Below are 8,118 nucleotides of genomic sequence, written 5' to 3'. Positions count from 1 at the left end.
TGAGGAGACTGAAAGCGAGCGAGGAGGACGGTGGCCCGGAGGGCTCACAAAAAACAGAGCATATCTATCCATTTATGAGGATGCTTTCAATCTTAAGACTATATTTGAACTTTCTGATTTATTTTATGTTCATGGTTTTTGGGTTTCTCCTTTTTTTTTTAGAGACAGTGAGAAATGCACAGAGGGATGAATCTTTAAAAAGAAAAAAACAAAGCATGCATTTAAAAAAAAAATGTCATTTTACGGTGCTTTGTCTGTGGAAAGCACTCCAGTGTAAATACTGTATGAGGGTGGGCAACAGCAGCGCAGAGGCAGCGCCGTGAACAACAGGACAGGACTGTTTCTCAAAGGTTCATGTTTAAATCATTGAAAAGCTGAGGTGATGAGGGGGAGGGGGTGGGGGCAGCGAAGAAGAGCGAGGAGGTGCATCGTAGCTACGTATTAAAAACATATCATAACTTCCTGTTGGAATGCAAACTCGTGTACCATGATGCAGATTACAAGTGTTTATTGTTTTTTTTTGTGTTGTCGAGGTGTCATCCACACACTGTTAACAATGTTATCATGTGGTTTTTGGTTGCCATGGTGATTACTGTCATTTGATGCCCAAGTGAATAGGTCATATCAAGATGTTCAGAGTGAGACCCCTTTGACCAGAATCTCTAAAGGTTCCCTCAATTGAAAATCACATCCTGCATAAAAAAAGTGTACAATTGTAGCTGCCAAATACATGAGGAAGTCATCCGTAATGTGCATATACAGTAGAAGCTTCTGAATGTTTTAGAGAACCGAAGTTGTCTATAGTATGTAGTAAATAAAACTAGGTGAATTATTAAAAATCTCAGCCCTTTAAAAGTTTGAAAAGTTTGCAGAACCGACAAAAGCCTATCTCTAGTTCGATAGCGTTCGTTGTCTTCAGACTCCCTGTGAAAAATAGCCCTTGTGTACCTGAGTGTAAATCTTTCCCTTGACTGCACATAAATCATAGGAATAGATAGCTAGCTGCTTCTATGTGACGCAGATAGGACACGTCTGTCTCCCTAGAGAGACCAATTACCAAGCCCGTACTGTAGTTCTGGTTGTTAAATCTTGCATACAAAGTCGCAGGTCATGGCATTCAACGACTGTACTTTTTCCCACAGAATGAGGTAGTATTTTTGTTACTATGTACTGTCGTAAGACCAAGCACATAGTGTGTTTTTTTTCTTACTGTAAGAGTGTGTCATAGTCTATCCATGTTGTTCTTCAACCAAAAGCAGATATATGTATTATACTGCATGCAATTGTAACCTTGTTTTTTTGGGGGGTTTTTGGTCACTTTGGTAACACTTTATAATAATGTCTGCTTAGTAAAGACTTAGTAAATAATTTACTAATGATGAACGAAACATTAACAAATGTTTTTTTATCATTAACTAAGTTTTATTAATGCTTTACAAAATATCTACAAATAATATATACAAGATTTTACATACCTTATAACAGAGTATTTTATTCATTTACAAGCAATTTGTAAATGTTTGATAAATATAAGATATTAACATAACATTCCCTAGTCATTTACAAACATTTGTTAACAGTTCCTAGCCATTTACAAACATTTGTTAATGTTTTGTTCATCAATAGTTAATTCTTTATTAAGTCTTTATAATGCTTTTTTGCATCCATTATTATAAAGTGTTAACGGGGTTTTTGTGGGTTTTTTTTATTTTCCTCATGTTTGGTGTCAGTCAGTCTACTGTGTTCATATCACCATATTCAGGCATACCAGTCCTCATCTTGTTCTGTCATACAGTACCTTTGAGTGTTAAAGATGATTTCAAATCACAGTAGTTTCTTAAAATGTGAATACTGATGTTACATTATGCTCAACTCAATTTCAATCAAAACTTTTAAAGCCCAAAGTTTTACCTTTTTTGTCAATGAATGAGAATATATTCTATATTTAATGTTGCCTTTTATTCCTACACTGCTGGAGAGAGGATTTGTATATTTTCTGTTGCTTTGGCATGACGTTGAGTGCTCAAACTGTTTGCTTTCTACAGTACCGCATGAAGTAGGAGAGAAAGGGGGAGGGGGAAGGGGTAGGGTTGGCAAACTGAACAAACGTGTTGGTTTTCCCTTGTCAAGTGGAGTGGAGACGTGCAATACAGCATAAACTGCTATCTATGCAGGCCAAGAGTTGTGGCACTCTATTTGCTGTCCAGTGAATTTGTGAGTGTACAGTACAGGCATAAACCACACTTGTATTTTTCAGAAGATGTATCTTTAATATTTGAAACGTTACAACTCAAAATACGAACTTCGAAATTGAAACTTCTGTTTTCCAGCAGGAGCGTGTGTGGCTGACAGCTATACTGTACTTGGCGTCAGTCCTCCTCCTGTCGTTGGAAGTAAGGACTACTCCAACAAGAGCGCCTTTTTATCTAAGTCTCTACTAAAAAAAGGCTTTCGTAGGCTAACCTCTGAAATAACTATTTACTTTTAATGATTTAAATGGCCTCACACAAAGTAAGTATTTTTGTTTTTGTGAATCAATGTTGACAATGATTCTATTTTTTCTAAACCAAAATCAAGCACGACCACGATTTCCTGCCAAGTGGCCGTAGAAATGGCCCGTAGCTTCTTCATAACGCGACCCTTATGAAAAGGCTACCCGTCTTTCGGCTTTGTTCATATAGCACTGTACAGAAAAATTCTAATTTTTATAGGATAAAAATCAGGTCTTTATGTAATAGATTCAAGTAATATAATTGAGTTCTCAGGTTTTCTATAAAAAAAAATGTTCTGATAGGGGTAGAACTCTTTCTGTTTGTTGTTTGTTGTTGTTGTTTATTCATCTTTTTGCAGGTAGCACCGGGTCTTTGTTTATTTATGTTGTTTTTATGTTGTCAAATACTGTACTCATTGATGTCTTTCGATATCCAAGGAGCAGCATGGCAAATGCAACTCCTTCAGTCTATCCATATCTGTGTCCGAGTCGAGGACTGTGAGCTAAAAGCACCACAACACTAACGCGTGAGGTGACGAGGAGTGACACCCATCGTCCTCACCACTTCATCTATTTGCACATTGGGCAGAGAGGTCACGCCCGGCCGTCCTATAGAGCGAGGACCTCAAATGGTTAACACTGGACAACCAGTCTGGACAAGCCTCGTATGCTGATGACATAGGCCCTGTGTGATCCTATGTGATGTACGTCACAACACACACGTCATAACACTGGTGGCGTCATCTCATCTCAGTGAACGCCCGTCATCCTAAAGGCGGAAAAAAGAAAAGGATGTCACGTTGCGTCGCCCACGAGCGAGCTCTGATCAAAGTCTTTCCATAATAGGAGAGGAACAGGTCCACTCTGCTCTTCCACGCCTGTAGAGGTCCTCGCTGAGCTGCCAGGGTTGGTACCCTCCACACCTGTAGAGGTCCTCCCTGAGCTGCCGGGGTTGGTACCCTACATTACATAGCCATGTCCTGTATGCAGCAATGTCTTGTATAGGCCTACAGCCATGTCCTGTTGTAGGACTTAGCTGCCATATTTGGTACTTAATACACATATGGCGGTTCGAACCAGAGACACTCCTGTTTATGATTAAAAAAAAAAAACTTTGGCACACCACAGATGCTGTATGAGGTGGGGGGATGGCAAAGAGGCTGGGGGCCATCCCACAAGGGCAATGCATCATTATGCACACACAAGATTCATGCAACAGTCACACAACATTCAGGCAACATTCACACAACATTCATGCAACAGTCACACAACATCCATGCAACATTCATGCAACAGTTACACAACATCCATGCAACATTCGCACGACATCCATGCAACATTCACACAACAATCATGCAACATTCGCACGACATTCACACACAACATTCGTGCAACATTCGCACAACATTCGCACAACATTGTCATCATGTACACTACTGGACCTGTTTGTTTTCTTCTTTCTCTCCACTTGTCAAACGTTGTTTGTTGCAACTGACTGAATGAAACAGAGACACAGATAAGAGAGACAACCCATTCATTGGCTGGTGGTGTCTGTGTGATGTGATGCTCGTTTGTCTATAAACGTGTAAGAATGTGCACCAGAGCTGTGGACTCATTATCCCCAGGCCCCATATGGTGTTACATGGATTTATGTCTTTGTTTATGCCTGTCTATTTATCACCTTGTCTTTTCCAGAGTAAGATACGATACTTTTCTTTTCAACCTCAGCTTATTCCTTACCTTATTTATTTAAAGATGTGTCAATTGTTTGTCTCAACTGTTTTGTCTCTCTATTTTCCCCATGTGTATGTATTTGACATCTCCATGTGAGTTATGAACATAAACACATCTTATTGCAATGGATGGGGCCCATCATGGGGTGTGGGGGTGGGGGGGGGGGGGTTGTTTAAATCCAAAATCCACCAGAGAAGATTTGGTTCTGACATTAAAAAGGTGAAGAGCAGAGAAGCAGTCTGGGTTTAGTGACATATAAAACATAGTAACATTAAAAATGATGTGAGTTCTAAATTGACAGTGCTGGGTTTGATTTTGTTCTGAGATTAAACAGGAGTGTGAGTGCACCTGAGGGGCTTTACTTCTGTCATTATAATGATGCATCATGGGATGGGTTCGGTTTTAAAGAGGGGTCACCGCACACTGCTTCAAAATGACTGACTTCTTGAGAGCGGACAGCGCGTTGTTTTGGGTGTAGCGTCAGTAATTTCTTGTATTTGGCTCTAATATTAAAATGATTCACCACCAGGATGGGTTCCGTTCAAATCTTAAATTGATGTACCAGTGTGGGTTTGGGTCTGACATTAAAATAATGCAGCGGGGTGGGTTTTATTCTATCGTTAAAAATGATTTGCAGGTGTGGGTTTGGTTCCAAAAACGATGACCCAAGTTCAAGTTCAAGTTTATTGTAGCCATATCAACAGTATAAAATACAGTTGCAAGGAATGGGTTTTGGTTTGCTCACAAATTCAACAACATCACCAGACAAGACAAAACTAAGGGAGGGGGGCAGGGCCGCTGACAGCTTTTGCTGGGCCCAGGGCAAAGTCTTCTGGAAGGGCCCCCCATCCAATACATTCAATATAATGAAAACACAATTCTGGACCCCCTCTTTCTCTGGGCCCGGGACAACTGACCCCTTTGTCCCCCCTTGTCAGCTTCCCTGGAGGGGGCCATGAAAGAAAACCAAGAGGGTGCATAGATAACAGGGAATTACACATAACAAAAACTTAAAAAAGTGCAACGAGACATTGAAAGTGCATTGTGCAATAATAAGCAAGAGGTAGAAGGCCAGGTAGTGGAGGGACCCTGGGAAGAATCCGGTTCTAAAATGAAAGTGATATATCTTTGTGGGTTCTGACTAAAAAACAAAATTATGCACTACCATCTTGGTTTTGGTTGTAGACGGTTTTTCTTTCAGCAAGCCAACAATAGTGAACACTGAAATTAACTGTGAGAGCTTACAGCGCAAAGGACTGCAAAAGCCCCCCCCCCCCCCTTTTCTGTCTCTCTCTCTCTCTCTCTCTCTCTCTCTCTCTCTCTCTCTCTCTCTCTCTCTCTCTCTCTCTCTCTCACACACACACACACACACACACACACGCACACACACACACACACACACACACACACACACACACACACACACACACACCATCTCTGTGTCTTTCTACCCCCTCCATATCTTCCCTTCTATCCCTTTTGGCTCTCTGTCTCTCCATCTCTCTCTCTCTCTCTCTCTCTCTCTCTCTCTCTCTCTCTCTCTCTCTCTCTCTCTCTCTCTCTCTCTCTCTCTCTCTCTCTCTCTCTCTCTCTCTCTCTCTCTCTCTCTCTCTCTCTCTCTCTCTCTCTCTCTCTCTCTCTCTCAATCACTTGTGATTCCTTATGTTGTTGGGAGGAGCGTGTACGATTTTATTTTCTTTGAAAGAAAGGCTATCGTTCCACTGTGTTACTGTGCCCCATAGGCCTACGGCCATCTTCCCTCCTTCCATCCTCCTGTCTCATCCCTCCATCCTCCTGTCCCATCCCTCCATCCTCCTGTCTCCTCCCTCCATCCTCCCGTCTCCTCCTGACTTCTGCCTGTGTCAGGGGAAGGGGCTGTTTGTTTATTTGTCTGTTTGTCTGTCTGTTTGTTTGTTTGTTTGTTTTTGTTTGTTTGTTTGTTTTCTTTTTTGGTTTTGAGAAAAAAAGGTTTTATCATGTATCTAGGTATCATTAGACAACTTTGTGCATATCAGCATTTGTATGCATGTAGTAATCTGTACAACCGTGTGAACCACTGAACACTTTGTTATGGTACTTGTTATGTCGACATTTCTGTAAGATATACGGCATTGTTCCCCCCCCATAAGTCTACTAGCATATGCAGGATGAAAAATAAAAGTGTATATAAATCACGCCTGTGTTGCCCGCCCTCCTCCTTTCCTTTCGTGCCCCTCACTCTTTTATACAGCATATTTCTATTTTACTTTCGTGAGGAATTCATTTACAATTGGATTGACAAGCAAGTAATAATAATTTAATAATAATAATTGTATTTGTATAGCACTGTATCATACAAAGCATCTAACTCAAAGTGCTTAACAAATGGGGGGAAAAAACATCATTGTTAGAGATGGATTTAAAAGGAGAGGTAGAAAGGAGAGGCAGAAATGGCAGGAAGGCAGAGGAAGAAGAGATAGATAGAGATTGTAGAGTCATAAGGTCAACGTAGGTTAGGACCAGGATTCTTAGAGACGTAAGGTCCATAGTGGCTGGGTCTAGCGTAAGTCATAGGTCTAGTCTAGTCAAGTAGGTCTATTTTGTCTGGCGGAGGGGGACACTGAGGTGTACATGGACCACCAAATGGGGCCATTTGGAGGCATTTTGAGATTGTTGCCAAATAAATAAATAACTAGAAATGCACTCAGATGGTGTTTGTTTGTTTGATAGAATATTTGACTGTAGTCCACCCTAATTTGTTTCAAGTCTTTCTGCCTTGTTTTAGGGGAGTTAGAAACTGGAATGTGAAAATTCGCCCTATCCCGCAGCGGTTCCCGGTTTTCCCTGCACACCCCCTTTTACATTTCAGTGTGGCTCGCGCACCCCCTAAGCGAATGCTGCACAGGGCACATTTTGGGCAATCCTCATTTACAATAGACCTGACGTTTTTTCTGCCATAATTACAATGGAATTTCTTGCATGACAAGTCTAGGAGTTATAAATTACACTTCAGGTGGATCCCTCCAGCATACAATTCACCAAACAATTAAAAACTAGGCTGCGTAATGCTCATTAATTCTGTATAAAAACACACATCTCAGCCATTGCTCTATTCAGCTCGCGCATCTCCAGGGGTGCGCGCACCCCAGTTTTGGAAACCCTGCCGCAATGGTAAAAAATCTTTAAAAAATTCCAGGATCCACATCATAATCCGGATCACCACCAAAATTGAATCCGGAAAAAAAAATCATCCAAATCCGTTCATGACTTTTTGAGTTATCCTGCTGACAAACAGGCAGACATAAGACAGAAAACATAACGTCCTTGGTGGAGGTAATAAATGTTTATAACATTACATTGATGCAAAAGGACTTACAGTTATTACATGGTTATTGGTCCCTAAGGGCGTGGGGTGCTTTGCTCAAGGGCACTTCAGCCACAACTGTGGACATACAGTAGGCCTACATTCATGCACTCTAAATAAAGAACAGTAGGGTACAAATTTGTAGACCGACCTTAAGGTAGGCCTAATGTAACGGAGGCTAACTAGCAGAGTTGGCGTGGAACATTGGTAAATCTCCCTCCGATAGCCTCATACAGTATAGGTGCCGTTGGGCCGAGAGACTAGTCTCTTGGCCCAGCGGTATCGTACTGTGTCTCCCATTGCCGGACCGTTGTAGTTGACGAGGTCGCACGTTCGATCCCCAAGGGTGTGAACAGGTGCAAGATGACCTCCGTCACGCTAAGCTACAATAAACACCAATGTATCCCAAAATGTTAATATTCAAATTTGGACCTTTTGGGTTGTTGTCAGACAGTTAAAGGTACACTGTCGTACCATTTCAGTGATAGGGAGGGGCTTTGATAACACTCGAGGAAAGGGTGGGTTTCGAACCTGCAACCCTCTGATCCGA

The sequence above is a fragment of the Engraulis encrasicolus genome, chromosome 9 (assembly GCF_034702125.1).
Source record: "Engraulis encrasicolus isolate BLACKSEA-1 chromosome 9, IST_EnEncr_1.0, whole genome shotgun sequence".
Taxonomy (NCBI): domain Eukaryota; kingdom Metazoa; phylum Chordata; class Actinopteri; order Clupeiformes; family Engraulidae; genus Engraulis; species Engraulis encrasicolus.
This window is presented reverse-complemented; position numbering follows the sequence as displayed.